Raw genomic sequence first — 17,128 nt, 5'->3', positions numbered from 1 at the left:
AACAATTATAATGCCTCCCCTCCTCCTCCTCCTCCTCCTCCTTCTCCGTCACAATCATCATCATCATCATCTACTTTTTTCTCCTCCTCCTCCTCCTCCGTCTGAAACAACCACATCCATCACCTCTCCTACCACCACCACCACCACCAGCACCACAGCTGCCTACACGTGTCAGAGGCAGACGGAGGCAGAGGGAGGACACCAACAGGACAGTGCAACACCAGGCCAGCTAACCCGCCAACATGCACACTTTTATGACCCTCTCTCCCCCTTCCTTCCTCCTTCACACCCAACAAAATGAAGGGTTGTCCGGCCTAGTTCTCCATTTTGCCCCGTCTCCTACGTCGGGGTGCAATTGGGGCCCGTCGCCTCGTTGCGAGTGACACCCACCTTGATGTATGTCCTATAATTTCAGTCAAAAATCCTGCACCCGGTCGCCAATTTGAGGGCGCTAAGGAACACACAAAAATGAGTTATGGCGGGCCTCGGCGCGTCATACGAAGATTAATAGCCAATACGACACCTACTCTTGTTCGGTTAATTAAATGCAGGCGTAAAGGACATATATCATACTAAGAGGAGGGCAGCAAGGAGGGAAGGAGGGGCTCAAGGAGGGAGAGTGGGAGGTGCGGGAGGGTTAATGTGGACTTAACATATATAGAGGGAGAGAGGGAAGGAAGGGAAGGTACGTGAGAGCGTGGAAGATGTGAGGGTTGGTTAGCTTGTAGATGAGAGAGAGAGAGAGAGAGAGAGAGAGAGAGAGAGAGAGACTTTCTCAGCGGCCCTGGTACCTCAAGCAGTTGGTTCAGTTTGCATGTGCCAAACCTGAACATAAGATATATTAGCAATCAATAAAACATTAGCCTCCATGACTCGTATTCACAACAAAGCTGAATGACTTATTATGTAATTTCTTCAAGCTGCAGGGACTACACCACGAGGAGACGAGTGCGGAGCGTGCCGAGGTGGCTGATGAGCGACGTGTCTGTGTGAAGAGCGCAACACACGTGCCCACGCAGCCCACACACGCACACACACGTGCGTCCATGCCCATGCCAACGCCAACACACACTTCGATCATCTTCAGTGCAATACAGTCGCCTTGCTTTATGAGGTTGTCCGAGAAAAAAAATATAAATAAATAAAACCGGCTTTTAACATTATGGAAACCAACCCTGTACCGATGCTGTGTTTGAGGAGCGGTTGAGTTCGAAGCACACAGAGACGATATCCAAACATTAATACTAAACACTTTATGGTACACTGCAATTAAAGCGAATTTATTATCATTCCGTAATCTAAGAGACAGTTTTATTACAGTAATGCTTGCAGTTCGTAGTGAAGAGCAATGTGCGTGTGTCGAGAGTAGAGAGCGAGTGTAATGAAGCTTCGTTACAGGATTCAAAACCAACATATCCCTTCCCCGTAGCCTCAGCGCCGCTAGTTCCTCGCCGCGTGTGTAGTGCAGTGTTCAGTGCCGTAACCCTATTTTCGTGTGAGTACGAGTGACCGTTTTCTCACAGTGCAGCGGTTCGTCATCCTTGCCCTTCACAGAGGTAAGATCCGTCAGACCTAACGCTTGACTGAGTTGCAGCTTATATAAAGTAGAGTGCTGAGAGGCTGTGATGTCATGGCGGCATGTAAAGTAACCTGGCGGGACCTCGGGGCGGCCATCATTATTTCATTCCATTACTCATTTACTAATACGAGCAGTCACTCAAGCAGATAAAGTGTTTCTTGAGGTGTGCACCGAGATGAGGGCAGCGTGCAGGGCCATTCCTACAGGCTTGGTGGTAGGGAGCAGGTGGGGTGGTTGGTGCAGGTGGAATAGTTGGGACACCAGTATTGTGAGAGGAAGTGAGAGGGGAACAGTTTTAGTTGTTTTAGTGGTTTGTTTGTTTATAAATGAGTTCAGAACTTGTGTGGTGTATGGCGTGTCGAGTCATTGCCTCAGCCAGCACATCACGTATGACCCGTGTGAAGCTTCACTAAGACTCCTAGGTGCTAAATAACCTACTCCACACTCCTCCCCATCATACCATGTCATATTGCACCACGTCAGGTCAAATCATGTCAATCTACACCACTACACCAATCACACCACTATGCACCACGCCGTCACACCTCATAACATTACACCACATCGTGACGCTACGCCACGCCAGAACCACACCACACCACACCACACCCGACACCATGCAACATACACAGTGCCACATCACAGCACATCAGAACATACCACACCACACCACACCATGCTTCATCACATCAAACTACACATACAACACCACACAGTACCACATCACATTTTAACGGCACCACACCACATCAAACAGCACCACACCACACCACACCACACCACACCACATTGTATGGCATCACACCACGCCACGGCATGTCAGGCATCATCATCACATCACTCATCACCATCGTACATTATATCATTACTAAATTATTATTATTACTATATTATTACACTGTATCCAACCATGCAATATTAGACCAGGCAATACCATCACGCCACACCATACTACACCACGCCACACCACACCACATCTAACCACACCACACCATCACACTACACCATAACACCACATGGGGGTTAGCAACACCACACCACACAGGACCACAACTCCTAAAACTACATTACATCACACCACACAACAGCTCATTACTTCACTTACCGCACTCCTGCACACAAGACTGCCTTACTTACACACCACAACATCACACATGCAACGCAGCTCCTCATTCCACAGCACAGCACAGCACACCACACTGCAACTTACCACACACCACGTCACACCACGATTGACCTCACTACACCATGCCACAGCACACTACACTTCATCATAAGCATCACACCTTGGCACCACGCCCTCCATACCTCGTCACCGCAACACAACAAACTGACGCTAACACTACACATCGTCATCTCTAAACTACGCCATATAAAAGTTTGTATGTGAAACACGCCTAAATTTTCAACTACACCTGGGAACTCTATCATCGCTTCTACGGCATGTTTGGTGCACTATTTACGTTAATTGCAAAGCTACGGTAACAAGCCAAGGAATTAAGTGCGCTGCTGTGGTGAACAAAACGAGTGTCCGATTGAGAGGGGAATAACAAGGACGTAGCCTGCACTGCGAGGAAAAAGAGACGTGAGTGTGTTGTTGGTTTTATTACTATTGTTAATTAGATTTTTTTTTACATGTCGAAAACAGGTCAGTGGGGAAGAACAAGAAGGCAAATAAATAAGTAAATAAATAAATAAATAAATAAATAAATAAAATAGATACAAATAAATGAAGAAAAAAAAGTTGAGTGAATGAATGAATCAGTCAATAAGAAAGTCAGCTTAAGGAGAATAAAAGGAAATAAAGAAACAGTAAGAGAAATAATGAAACCGTAAAAGGGTTAAAAGAGTGAAGATACTCGAATTTCAGTGTTTGGTCATGTATATTTTATTACTGTTATGGTCATGCTCTTTTCCATTGCTGCAGGGCTTTTAGTTTGCTTTCATCACGATGTGCATTTTACCACATGTGTAGAAATATAGTAACTTTGTAGTAGAGACTATGTTGTTGTTGCACCGCACTACAGAATATGAACACCCACCACACCACCCACGCCACTCACTGCCTCTCACAGCGTCCTGCAGCAAGCCACAGTATCATCGCTCCATCATACAACAAACGTCACTATAACACAACATCCAACTTTAGAATTACACTACAGCTGAGTAAACCACAGCATATTAAATTACATCTTACCTCTCCGCACCACAGTAATTTCACCTCATGTCACCGGAATGGACGACACACTGCACACCATACACGACACCGCATAACCTACACCACACCCAGCGTCACTCTATGAAACGGAATTTTATTTAAATCGCACCACACTGCACTTAACCACACTACTTCACATCATTCTGTACTCTTCTGCCTGTTTACCACACCTGTTCAGACACAGCACCCCCACCATCACCACCACGCACCACGCCAACACAATCTAAAGACATTTTCGATTTTTTTTTTTTTTACAATTCTCTTTTTGGAGACTGGCATCTTCAGTCGGTCTGTGTTGATTTTTTTTTTTTCGCTCTCGTTTTGTTGGCATTAGACAGAACCACTCTTAATAAAAAAAAGTTGTGACGTCATCATAGTTACAACACCCAGACACATCACGCTACCGTACGATGACACAGCACTGCACCATGCACCATTCTGTCCAACCTGACACTTTGCTACCACTGCCGAGTCCACACTATGAAACGTCACATAACAACACAAAGAAAGAACAAGCCACTATGAAACGTCACAACAGAACACAAAGAAAGAACAAACAACGTGATTTATTTTTCCTTACGAGGCTGTTTATGATAAGATGCACTGTGCTACTAAAGAAGAGACATAAGGTAATAAAGGCCAAGACGCCACATCACGACACTCGCACCGTTCTCCCGTAATGCAGGCTGTACCACTATAATACTCGCCAACATATTTTATTGTCTCGTAAAGTTCCTTGTTTTGTGTGTGGTGGCAGTGATGTCCTGTGCTGGGGTATGGTGTTCTATGATGTACGGCACTGTGTTTTTATTGTGGTCTGGCCTGGTATAGTGGTGTTTTATGAGTTTTGCGCGGAGGTCCTGTGCATTATATACCACGCCACTCCACTCCACATCACTGCACATTCATTTTTCTGTACATAAAATGACACACAGGTACACTTCATCAAAGCTCGCTGCTCCACACGTCACACCGCTACATTCCACCTCACTGCAGCACAATACAAGCAGCAGATTGGCCATTACGAGAGCAGTGACAGCATAATCCATAACAATAAAAGAATGAGCCTAGAAAAACTATAAGACCAGAAAAGCAATGATCATAATTATTATTACGTGTTTGAATATAAATGTTGTGGCAGCAGACTAACAGAAAGGCAAGACACTATATTCTCTAGTGACAATGATTTATAGCTCTTCCTCGTCCTTGCTAGGTTGCAGATTGCTTGGCAGTTAAAGTGACTGATGGAATGTACCTAAGCTAACAACTTCATGGTGATGTAATGTCAAGTGTCGTATTGCGCAGTGCTCGACCATCAGGCAAACCGTTCAGAGGTAAGTAATTCTTTGATATTGTTTTCTGCCTTGAATGTCTGTGACGCTTGTTCCGAATCTAGAGCTAGGAGACAAATAATGAGATACGCAAACAATTCTGACTGCAAGGATGTGAACACGGTAATACTTAACAGAGTGAAATAAGATCTCCAGCAGAACTGTTTACACTGGGCGCGCAGGTGCATTACATTATCAGTTATCGTCCTAAGGTGTTCACGTCGGTAATGATTTGTTGAGTGTATCTGAGGGCGTGCTGGCTCATAAGCTTCCGTTGGTTCATCGCATTTCCTTTTATACATTCGCATTTTTAGGGTTTTTTTATTTATTTATTTATTTTTTTATCATACCATAATTTTGTCTTTAATATCAATATTTTAACTTGCCATCTTTGCTGCTTTGAACATTTTTTTTGGAACAGCGCCATATGACCACGATGTTGCGACGCCATCAAATAAAATAAAGTAAAGTCAAAATCTGTGAGCGTGCAAGAACAGCTGATTTGGGTCCATGATTAGTATCCAGACCAAGATTTAAATCCAGACTTTTTTATCCGAAGACCGGCAGCCACTCGTCCCGCGCAGCTCGTACTTCCGATGCACACCCTCGAGATGTCCATGTATGGAATTAAACATATCCATTCTCTTAAATGGTTTGCTGTCTCATAACGTTTGTTTTTAGAGGTCACGAGGCGGTACGTTGGGTTTTCATAGTTTTTCCCCCACTGATGATACAGAATTCTCGTTAAACCATCAGTAATCATGAAAATATCCTTGAGAATCCCAGTAACTTCCACAAGAGTCCGTTAGAATTCATGGTGACAGAAACGTTGAAGAACGCGAGCCATATTCCTATTTCCTTTTTCACCCACTTGTCTGTGTTGACATTCCACGGCAGAGAACCAAAAGTTGACAGAAACAGGATTATAGGAACCAGCATGTGTACACCCGCCTTTACCCACTTTGGTCACCACGTCCGCTGAGATGGTAGTTATGCCCCAAGGTCTCCAGTGTCCACCCCACCGCTGCTTCTTCCTCCTCCCCCCCTCCACCCCTCCACCGCCCCCAGGCTCTCCCTCGTTGGTGCTAATGTATCGCTTGTATGTGGCTGACGTGACATCCTGGGTGACTGGCAGGACTTTGTAACTTTGTATCCATTTCAGGGACACCTTCTCTCTCCCGGTGACAACCCGCCGACGCCGCCTGCCCCGCCCATGACTCCTGCTGTAATAAGGTAAATGACGTGCAAATTTTTCCATATGACGGATCTGATAAATGTACACGGTGATATGCATTTAGAGGGATGACTGTTATATTTAGTGTGTGTGTGTGTGTGTGTGTGTGTGTGTGTGTGTGTGTGTGTGTGTGTGTGTGTGCTCTGCAAGGGAGATATTTACTATTACTGTGTATAGATAATAGGTATGCATTGCTTTTGTTATTAGTTTTGTATTTTGTATCATCCATCAAATTGCCATTTATGTATTTTCTTCTTGATAGAGCAACTGAATCAGCATACATAAGAAGGACTCCTTGATATATATATATATATATATATATATATATATATATATATATATATATATATATATATATATATATATATATATATATATATATATATATATATATATATATATATATATATATATAATGCAAAATACCTAACCCTGTCTTCATGCTGACATTGCGTCAGGTGTTACTCATCGTACTTATATATATATATATATATATATATATATATATATATATATATATATATATATATATATATATATATATATATATATATGAAGTTATGCATGTACTCCCATTATTATATCGGGTCAACACAAGTTCATTTTGCGAGGAAGTTTGAAAAGTTTGAAAGTCTTTTACTCCTACAGACCCCGAAGCGTATCATATGACAATTAACAATCATTCACCCTGGTGAAAGAACAAAAATAGCAATGTTCATTTATCTGCTGCTCCGTTGTTCATCTAAACGTTACATAGAAAATGCTTACAACGAGAAGAAACTTGCTAGCGTGGCTTTGCTGGCGTGGCTTAAGTCGAGAAACCAGCAACTACACTTTGTCAGACTTGGGTGCTCCATCGGTGTGGCTCCTGTGATGCGTATGGAGAGATGACGGCTATTTATCCACTTATTATAGATGACTCTTCACGTCCTGTCCTTCCTCGGTATTTCATTGCTTCGTGAATGCCTTGCTTCGTCTTGGTTGTCATTTTACTCTAGGCCTTTCGTGAACTTTGAACAGACACATTAATTGAGAGCTGCTGAATAGGAGGATGAGGATGAGGAGGAGGAGGAGGAGAAGGAGGAGGAGAAGGAACATTGTTATAGAGGAAAACAGTACCAGTAAATGACAGTAAAGATGGGAAAGGAAATGAAAGGAATCAGTAGACGAAGGGAAAAAAAGAAATGGTAGAGGAGGAAGAATGGAGTATATGATAAATGGTAACTGGAGAGGAAAGAAAGTGTTAATGTGTGTGTGTGTGTGTGTGTGTGTGTGTGTGTGTGTGTGTGTGTGTGTGTGAATGCCGTGGGACAAGAAGGAAGATGCATCGTCGTAGATTGTGTGTCCAGTGTCCACGCCATTTGTGTCCAGTTATTGATAGACGTGACCAGTCCTGTGATGAATGACTGCCATGCTACACACACACACACACACACACACACACACACACACACACACTTGTACCATTATTTTTTCATTTCTTGTTAGCTGTCATCACATTCTCTATTCCTCCTCCTCCTCCTCTCATATTTTTCTTGTTCCCTCCCTCTTCCCGGTTTCTTTTTCTACTTTATGTACTGTTATTTCCTGTTATTGTTTTCTCTCCTCCTCCTCCTCCTTCTGCTCCTCCTTCCATCTTGTTTCTGTTATTATTTTTTTCTACTTGTTTCAATATTACTTTCATAATTTTCTGAATTTTTTTCCATCTTTTTCATCATCATCATCATCATCTTTTCTTTCTTCTTCTTCTTCTCTTCCTATTGTTAGTTTTTTCTTTTCTTTTTTTCTTCTTGCACTTGCTTCTTCAACACCACCACCACCACCACCACCACCACCACCATATCCACCTCCACCATCGCCTTCTCCTCCTCTCCCTCCACCTCCCTGCCCCTCCTGCTCTATTCCCCCAGCTGGCCGTGAGCAACAAATTATGGTCGCTAATCAAATAAGTTTTAAATAACAACAATCTTGCTGTAATCACCCCCGGCCAACCCTGTGCATTTCCTTCCCTCGCCACGATTAGCTGTTTTACCTGCTTCCTCCCTACCTGCAGCGCCCTTCTGTCCTGCCCACCCCTCCCTGCCTGCCTGCCTCCCTCTCTCCCTCCCTCCCTGCTTCCCTTCCTCCCTGCTTCCCTTCCCTTTCTCCTTCCTCACCTTCTCTCTATGTCCCCTTCCCTTCCTTCTCTCTCTGTCTCTCTTTCTCCTTCGTCCTCTTTTTTCTCGCGTTCCCTTCACCCTTTCTTTCTCCCTCTTTCCCGTTTTCTCTGTCTTCCTGCTTCCCTTCCCTTTTTCTCCGGCTCCCTTCCTTTTCGCTCTTTTTCACTTTCTTCCTCCCATCCCTCTCTTTCTTCCTAGTTTCCTCCTCTTTCTTTCCCCTTCTCTTCCTCCCTCGTTTCCTTTACTCTTTCCCTCTTTTCCTCCTCTCTTTCTCCCTCATTCCTTTCCTTCACTCCCTTGCTCTGTCATTTCGTTTCCTTTTCCCTTCCCTTAACTTCCCTTCCCTTCTCTCTTTTTCCATTCCCTCCTCGTCTTTCCCCCTCCTTCCCTTCCTCTGTCTGTCCCTCTCGTCCTGTCCTAGCCAGCCCGTCACAGGGGATGGCCGAGGGGTATGCACTTCGTCAGGAAGAGAAGGTAAAGGAAAGGAATGAAGGAAAGTGAAGAAAATATGAAAAAAAGATTGGTAGGTAGGTAAATGAAAGTGTTGGTGTTTTTTTATTTATTTATTTATTTATTTTTATTTTTTGGTCCATCTGTACATGTGTGTGTGTGTGTGTGTGTGTAGCATGACGAAGGAATCATTAGAGTGTGTGGAAATGATTGGAAGGTATATGTGTATGTGTGTACATAAGAACATAAGAACATAAGAAATAAGGGAAGCTGCAAGAAGCGACCAGGTTAACATTAGCACGTGGCAGTCCCTGTATGAAATATACCTACCTACCTGTATGCAGCTCGTGTGTTTGTTTGCAGGTGTGGAGTGATGAAAAGCCAGCCTGAATATGTAACGTCTCTCATTCGTTCTCATCCAATCACGAGGCACAGCAGAGTTTGGGTTCATCCTGCACTTCCTCAATCTGCTGGTGCGAAGAGACTGTTACTTAATGTTTGGGTAGGTTAAGTTAGGGGTAGGTGGGTTGTGTGTATGAGACTTGTAATATGTAAAAGAGAAATCTTATCAGGTTAGGACAAGTAAGGTTACTGTTAGATTAGGGGGCTTTTTGGGTGAGGCTTGTAATATGTAAGAGATAAATCTGATTAGGTTAGGACAAGTAAGGTTATTTTCCTGCTCGGTTAGATTCAGTTAGATTAGGCGGGCTTTTTTGGCTGAGGCTTGTAATATAGAACAGATAGAGAGGGTAGGGAAAATAAACTTCGAGAATATACTCACTTGTTTGGCTTGTTGAGGTATGAATGGTATGAAAATGGTATGAAAAATGAATTGTTTTGATAGGTTAGTTTGTTAAGGTAAATATTGACCTGATTGTGTGTGTGTGTGTGTGTGTGTGTGTGTGTGTGTGTGTGTGTGTGTGTGTGTGTGTGTCTGAGGCCTAAGTGGTATTAAAAATGGATCTGGTCAGGTTAGGTTGTTAGGTTAGCGTGTGTACGGATGAGGTAAGCAATCTGTCTGAGACCTAAAAAAAAAAAAAAAAAGGAAAAGGTAGGTTTAGGACAAGTCGGTTTAGATTATGCAGTGACCTGACAGGATATTTATGTATGAAGCATAAATGGTAGGGAAAAAAAAAAATCAGGTTAGGGTATGTGTTGACTGGTGTGATATGTGTTTTTGAGACCCGAATGTCTAAAAAAAAAAAATAAAATAAAATAAATAAATAAAAAAATAATCTGGTTACGTATGTTATGTTAGATTGTTATGCACACACCTGATTGGCTGAATGTGTGTGGTGCTTTAGCCCTGAATTGCTTAAAAAATAGATCTGGTGTATTCCAAAACGTTCAATCAGAGGGAATACTTGGCAGGGAAGCGAGGCGAGGCGGGCGTGTGTTGCGCACGTAGCGGCAGGTGTTGTGTTGATGTGTGTGATGCGATATCGCTGTTGATGCTGAAGGCTCGCGTGAGTGTTCCACGTTGTCAGGTGTGAACGACGGGGAGGGGAGAGGGGAGGAGTGCAGGGGAGGGAGGTGGGGGGAAAATGGCGTAAGAATGACCTAGCAGAAAGAAAGGTTTATAGTCAAGTGTTCTGCAGCGGTGATAGAAATATATATATCGATCCGTATAGCAAAGAAAAGCGTCGATACTGCGATATTTGTATAAAAAAAAAGAATAAAAAAAATACATATTGCATTATAGTAAGGAGTGTTGTAACGAATAAAGGAATGGGGAGGTCAAGTGACGAACAGGGTGAAAATGACAATATTGATCCAAATAATGTAGAAAAAAGTATTGATAGTGTATTATTAAAAAAGAGAGAGAGAGAGAGAAATATATATATATATATATATATATATATATATATATATATATATATATATATATATATATATATATATATATATATATATATATATATATATATACGAGCTCGTACACCAACGAATGAATAAGAGTGAGGTCTAAGTGAAGGCTGATAATATAGGGATAAAAAAGAAATATTCAAGGTAGCGAGTGTCGATACTGTAATATTCATAAAAAAAGTAAAAAAAAAAAAAAAGGAACGAAGAAAGGTAAAGATGATGGAGGCGAATAATGAAGGGGTTAAAATAAGAGGATGATCTCAATAGTGAAAAGAAAAAAAAGTATTGATAGTCTAATGTTAATACTAGAAGGGTAAACTGGATTATATATATATATATATATATATATATATATATATATATATATATATATATATATATATATATATATATATATATATATATATATATATATATATATATAAAGAAACTGATACATAAATAAAGACGAATAATGAAAAAGTAAAAAAAAAAAAAGTATAGGAAAGTAATATCGACAGTACAATATTCTCTACAGAACAGCACCAACAGCAGAAAACTGGACAATAGTAACGAAAAAGTGATAACGAACGAGGAAAGGCGAGGTAAGGCGAATGCTGAAAACGTAAAAAAGAAAACAATACGGAAAAATAATAATATGGACAGTACAATATTCTCTAAAGTCAAACAACAACAACAACAACAACAACAATATCGACGATAGTAAGAACAGCAACCTAAAAAAGTGATAACGAATGAAGAAAGGCGAGGTATAAATGAGGCCATGTGATGAAGGACTTGGGAAAAAAAAGTAGTAAGTATAGGTGAGGCGTCAAGACATTAGCTTGAAGAATTTTCAATATCACCATCAGGCGCCGGTGAGGGAAAATCCACAGGGGCTTGAAGCTTCCATCAGGGCGCGCGATAAGCCTTCTTGATATGCATAACAAAGAGGTAGATAAAATACAGATTTAATCCCTCCTCACCAACCAGCGCCCCCAACTCCCGATCCCCCCACCCCTGCACCTGCCTGGCCCGCGGCGCCGTGAGGGCAGGTGAGGCAATATCTGGCCGGGAAGATTGACCTCATCCTCCTCCCGTTCTCTCACCTTCCCTCTTCCTTCCATACATTTCCTCCACTTTCTCTTGCTTTTCCCGTAACTTTCGCACTGTTTATTCATGTTTAGTTTTCTGTGTTCGCTCAGGTTTTTATTTTTATTTTTATTTATTTATTTTTTTTAGTTATCTCACCTTCAACTCATACACTTTCTTCACATTCTCTCCATTCTCTCGCTTTTCCTGCAACTTTCACATTATTTATTGACGTTGGATTCTGCGTGTTCACTCAGTAGGTTTCCAGTCTCTTTTTCCAGTTATCTCACCTTCTCCCCATACACTGCCTCCGCGTTATCTCCATCCAATCGCTTCTCCTGCAACTTTCACACCATTCATTCACTTTAGATCCTGCGTGTTCGCCCAGAAGGATTTTTTTCCCCCATTTATCTCAGCTTCATCCCATACACTTCCTCCAAATTCCCTCCATCCAATCAGTTTTCTTGCAGCTTTCAAAATATCTATTCAAATAAGGTTCTGCATATTAAAGTTTTTGTATATATATTTTTTTTTTATCCGTCTTGCAGCTTTCTCATCTTCCTCCCGTACATTTCCCACAGATTTTCTCTTTCCAACCGCTCTTCCTTCCTACAACTTTCACACTATTTATTCAAGTTGGCTTCCTTCATTATATTCATTCAGTAATGCTTTATGCTGCAATTTTCGAATTTTCTACTTAGAGTCGTTTAAGCAACTTTTAGAGAGAGAAGAAAAAAAGAAAAGCTTATAGTTTCAACATCTTTGTCTTTTCCAGCAGTGTTTTCCTGCGAGATATTTACCGCTTTACAACACTTCTTTTTTTTTTTTTCATTCAGCCTCCTTTTCCTTTCACACATTAACTTTATTACATTACCTCGTTTCTTTTCTTCTCATGCATTCACCAGTCCCGGCACTCAGCTCGTTGAACACTGACAATCTCAATACTGTTACTTCTATCAGTTGATCCTGTCTGTGCGTGGGAAGGAAGTCTGCTCTCCAGTACTCACAGCATTTGTCCATCCCTCCCTCAGCCTCTTCCTCCAGGAACTCCGTGGGAAGGTCTTTAACATGGTTATTTAAAACTAAACCATTTTCCAGCCATTTCCGTTTTTCAAGGAGGTGGCTGCGTAGACATCATCAGCCGTTGATGGTGATGAGTTGGGTGATGACTATGATGATAACAATGATAATAATGATGATGATGATAATAGTAATAATAATAATAATAATAATAAAAGTAATGATAATAATGATAGTAATAATAATAATAATAATAATAATAATAATAATAATAATAATAATAATAATAATATAACAATAACGAGTAATAATAATGGTAATGATGATGACGATAATAATAATAATAATAATGATCATAATAATGATATAATAATAATAATAATAATAACAATAATAATAATTACAAGAACGTTGTCTTAATTAATATTTTAATATTGCTGTCAAGAGTTAAGAAAATGTTTAGTATATGATATTCTGAAATCTGATAATAAGGAAACCTCCCCCCCCCCGTAGTCCAAGAATCCCCTTCCCCTCGCAGTCCCCCGCACACCATGGCGGCGGTCGTCATACTCTGCCCACGGACGCTTGGTTAGGGAGGGTCAGGAAGGGCGGCCAAGGCGGCAGGATGACCCTTTGGTACCTCGAAGCAGACGGTGGGCCACGAGACGTCATGCCCTTGTGCCCACTGTGCCCTGTCACTGCTGAGGGAGGCTGTGGTGGGGTGGCGGTGGTGAGCCTGGTGGTGATGGGTAGTAGTGGTGGTGGTGGTGGTGGTGGTGTATACAAAAGATGGCAATGATAGTGGTGACGATGTTTGGTGGTGGTGGAGATTGTGGTGGTTACCTGCAGCAGTGATGGTGGTGGTGGACTGTGGGAGCGTTGTTCGGTAAATTTTACGGAATTGTGACTCTGAGAAAAGGTGGTGGGTTTTGAGAAGGAATCACCGCGTGGAAGATGAGTTTGTCTGGAGAAGCTGATGAGGCTGGAATGAGAAAGAAGTTATTCCGGATAATGGATTTAGGAGGTATTGGCTGTGGTAGCATGAACGTAAAGTGTACTGATAAGGCTGAGGATAACATATTACGGGTGTTGAAGTGAGGGCGGTGGGCGGAGGCGGCACCTGTGGACGGTGGTAGCAACTGTGGGCTGAGGGTGGTGTGCTGACCATAATGGGGAGCAAGGAGGGAGGGAGGAAAGGACGTAGGGAGCTGGGATACTCCTCGGGCTGGGCCACCCCTAATTGCTATCAAACAATGTAATCGCTGGGGATAAGTGGTGACCGTCGATATTTTATTATTGGTGCGTCTATGATCAGTGGGTGAGAGGAGTGGCCGGCGGGGGAGCGTGGGCCGCCCTGGGAACCGCTGATGACCGCTGATCATGGCCCACGCCCCATATGTCTCCCGCACGTCACCCGTCACTGCCGCCGCTGCCGACACACCGCCGCCGCTCCTCTCAGTTCTCCCGTAGGACCGCCGTTGCCGCCGCCGCTGCCCGCCCCGCTGCTGCCTCTTGGTGTTTGCCGCCGTCACCGTTCCTCACCTGCCCCCGTCTATGTGGTAAAGCGGCCACCTCTATCCTGCCTGTTACTTTTCCGTCCCTACTGCTTCCCCGACTTTCCCTTACCCTTCCGTTGTGTTCTATACGTCTTGCTGTAAGATGCCTGTGCATCTCGTGCGCTCAAAAATTGACTGTTGATAGCTGCCGTCGCAGAGGATGAGATCAACTTATTTTTCTCGCCGACATCCCCGTCCATCATCGCTGCTGCTGCTGAGGTGTGCAACACTGTGTGTGTGAGCTTGTACAGTTCTTGATAATCGTTCAGTCACAGCAAGACCTGAAGTGGAAGCATTCCCTTGTGGCAGGCGAGGGAGTCCCTCAACCCTCATCCGTCAGCAGCGCTCCGCCATGTGCTGCACCACAGCGGCGTCGCCGCGCCTCGCTGGGACTTCGGTCGTCGCCACCGCACTCCATCGGCTTGGTCGCCGTGATGATTTCATTTTTTGTAGAAATAGCTTCACTCATATTACTGGCAGGTCACTTGCCAAGCCTTGTCAGACTGTGCCAGGTTGAATAATTTCATCAGCATTTTGACGTGTTCAACCCGCCAGGATTTGTTCTTCATTGATATTCCTGACCAATCTGGTTACTTGGTTTTAGTTTACTGTATAAATTTAATGTGAAGTACTTTGAACAGTACTGCTCAAGTGGTGAATGTGCATTGATTACATCGAGCGTTAATTTTTATTATCTCTTAATTTACGACGCTGTTGTTTTATGAACATCAACATCAAACAATTTTCTCTTTTAGAAAGATGATAAGAATCAAGAATGCATGTACTTACAACACACTAGAGAGTGGGTAAAAAATTCAGAGAGCGGTTTTTAAGGATGAATAGATGTGCTTTCTGAGTATTTCTGAATGTTATGGAGACAAAGGACACACACACACCACACACACACACACACACACACACACACACACACACACACACACACACACACACACACACACACACACAACACACACACACACACACACACACAATTAGTAAAGGCATCACCAACACACACACACACACACACAATTAGTAAAGGCATCACCATGTATCCAAACCTTCCTAATTACACTAATTCATAAGAGATAATTTTAATTTATCCTGAAAACCCTACTTAAGGTAACCCAGTGGTATACTTTATAGTGTAAAAGAGGACCAACAGGTTAGGCCATGCTTGGTTGCCTCCTGTCAATGGCGGTGCTGGAGGAAGGTACTATAATCTATCTACGTATATTAATTCGCTAAGTGTCTGCCTGTACTGCGGGGAGCCTCTGGAGGGACCTCGGAACACGTGTTAAGAGCGGGACACGTAATCATGGGGTGAGACCGCCAGTCAATCCTTCATCTCCTTGACACTGCGAGGATGACAAGGACAGAACGCACGCCTCCTCTTCTCCTGTCCATTTCTTGGTATAAGCAGGAGTCAATCCTTCATTTTTTGACACTGTACATATGGCAGGCCAGAAGACATGGCGTCCCTTCCCTGTCTCTATATTCTGGTGATACAAATAGGACGTAACGTACACCCACCAACTCTGCTGTACTTCTAGCACGGCATAAACAAAACGTTCACTGCCACGGTCACGACTTCCTTCCCTTGTTCTCAAGCTGCACAGAACACAGCACCCTTTCCTCCCATATGTGGATGTGGGAAAGGGAGAAAATAACGTACCTACGAACATTCCCATCCGTCACCTACCGTCACACAGAATGCTGACTGCCTTTCATCTTCCCACACTACACAAGAACACAAGCTTAACACGAACTGTCATCCTCCTTCCTCGCTGTGACGGATAAGAACAAGACCACTAAACTACATACAACTGGCAGAAAGAGTGTTCACCCAGTAACTAATTTGAGTTCCAGGAAAAAGAAAGAACGCCCAGGAATTACTTAAAAAAAAACGTGAAGTAATTGGTCACAACAGGTCCAGGAGAGCGGCGATCAATCTTGGTCACACCGCCAGCGCTCCCTACAGTCCTGGCTTGTTCATTACCGACGTGCTGTTCCGGGAAGGGCCGCCTGTCTGTCTTGGCGTACACACACACACACACACACACACACACACACACACACACACAGAGAGAGAGAGAGAGAGAGAGAGAGAGAGAGAGAGAGAGAGAGAGAGAGAGAGAGAGAGAGAGAGAGAGAGAGAGAGAGAGAGAGAGTCATTATTGTTATTGTCGCCACTAAAAGACAAATTATCCTTTGTCTCATACTGATATTTAGATAAAAAAAAATATTCGGTGTCATTAAAACGACCATCATCACTACCACCACTTCTACCGTCATCATCAGGGGTCGTCATCATTACTGCTACTACTACTACTACTACTACTACTACTACTACTACTACGCTACTACTATTACTACACTAGTGTCACCAGCAGCAGCATCACAATTATCGTGAGCACGCCTACATGTCCGTATTCAGTTGTCTTAAGTTAGAAATAATAATGAGATGTGTAAGAAAGTGCAGTGTGATTGTGTGTGAGTAAATGACGGGCCAGATGTGTGTGTGTGTGTGTGTGTGTGTGTGTATGTGTGTGTGTGTGTGTGTGTGTGTGTGTGTGTTAGTATTATAAAAGCAATAACAAGGATGATAATGATGATGATAATAATAATAATAATCAATTCCATT

At 42.8% G+C, this 17,128-nt stretch overlaps 1 long non-coding RNA gene across 2 annotated transcripts in view; it reads left to right on the top strand.

Annotated features, from left to right (window-relative positions):
* The first annotated feature begins 1,418 nt into the window (after window positions 1–1,418).
* Window positions 1,419–17,128, top strand: part of LOC135097417 (uncharacterized) — a 35,278-nt gene continuing 19,568 nt past the window's right edge. Inside the window, exons 1-4 of one of the 2 annotated variants that reach the window (XR_010265686.1) lie at window positions 1,419–1,556; window positions 5,011–5,131; window positions 6,291–6,361; window positions 9,335–9,473. This is a non-coding gene — a long non-coding RNA (uncharacterized LOC135097417). The remainder of the gene's footprint in view (window positions 1,557–5,010; window positions 5,132–6,290; window positions 6,362–9,334; window positions 9,474–17,128) is intronic. The other variant, XR_010265675.1, reaches the window with a different exon arrangement.

This window comes from Scylla paramamosain, chromosome 4 (genome assembly GCF_035594125.1).
Source record: "Scylla paramamosain isolate STU-SP2022 chromosome 4, ASM3559412v1, whole genome shotgun sequence".
NCBI classification, from domain to species: domain Eukaryota; kingdom Metazoa; phylum Arthropoda; class Malacostraca; order Decapoda; family Portunidae; genus Scylla; species Scylla paramamosain.
This window is presented reverse-complemented; position numbering and strand designations above follow the sequence as displayed.